Raw genomic sequence first — 1,122 nt, 5'->3', positions numbered from 1 at the left:
CAGGACCAATCGCAGTATACCACTAAGGACCCCATAGGGGGCTTTGGACCGTACTACATAGCCTTGAAAAGGACCCACGGGTCGACCTCACCTCTGATACCGTTGTGGGTGCCACTAGGTCAGTTATGGTGCGTACCTTGTCTGGGCCTGGCTTCGTTCCCTCGTCTGAAAAGGCGTGTCCATAGAATCGCAGCTTCTTTTTCTTTATGTTGCATTTGTCAAAATTTAGAGTGAGGCCTGGCGTTTGCAATGCTTCACATACCATAAGTGCCTGATCGTGTTCATTCTGTGAGGTTTTGTATACCAAAATGTCATCGCTGTAATTAAAATCGGTCTTTATCGATAACAGTACTTACCTGATGGCTTCCTGAAACATCTCTGCTGCCGAAGAGATGCCGAAATTAAGGCATATATATCTAAAAAGGCCACTATGTGTTGCATATGTGATGATCACATGGGATGAGGGATGCAGTCCCAGCTGGTGATATCCTTGAGATAGATCAAGCTTGTAAACTGTTGTGGCTCTGTTAAGCTGCACGATCATATCTCTATTTTTGGTCTGCGGCGGCGTTCTCCTTGGATGGCTGTGTTGGCTACGCTCATGTCGAAGCATATCCTGATGCGCCTTCCTTCCTTGGGAACCACCACTAGGGGTGAAATCCATGGTGTGGGCCCTACCGCCTTCTTAATGATTTCATTTTGTTACAGCTGTTGAACCTCCTGAGACACTGCCTGTTGCAAATGAAACCAAACCCTCCGGGGCTGTTGGGGTACTGGGCGCACCTTTTCATCGATGTGGAGCTAGTTGACGCTCCATTTCTATTTTCCCAGTCCCTTGAAGAGGGTCGGTATTTGTTTATCGCACTTGTTCTTTAGAAATGGGTATGTGTGATAATCTTGCCACACTGTGCGTTAGCTGTCGGGGCCCCATACCGCACCTTACCACTTCTGTATCTTGGCAGTTTATATACATGAGTCCTATTGATTTCACCGTTTTGTAACTGAGCAGGGACCACCCATCTATAGGGCTTCTTATCACGTGTATCGTGGCGTTGGCCGAGCGTCCTCGTTGTGCGAGTGTCAGTTGAAATTGACGAATGGATGTGTAGTTACTGAGGTGTG

This window comes from Ambystoma mexicanum, assembly GCF_040938575.1.
Source record: "Ambystoma mexicanum isolate Mex_15411 chromosome 12 unlocalized genomic scaffold, UKY_AmexF1_1 Mex_chr12_unloc.2, whole genome shotgun sequence".
NCBI lineage: Eukaryota > Metazoa > Chordata > Amphibia > Caudata > Ambystomatidae > Ambystoma > Ambystoma mexicanum.
The sequence above is the reverse complement of the archived record's forward strand: the minus strand, read 5'-3'. Positions refer to the sequence as shown.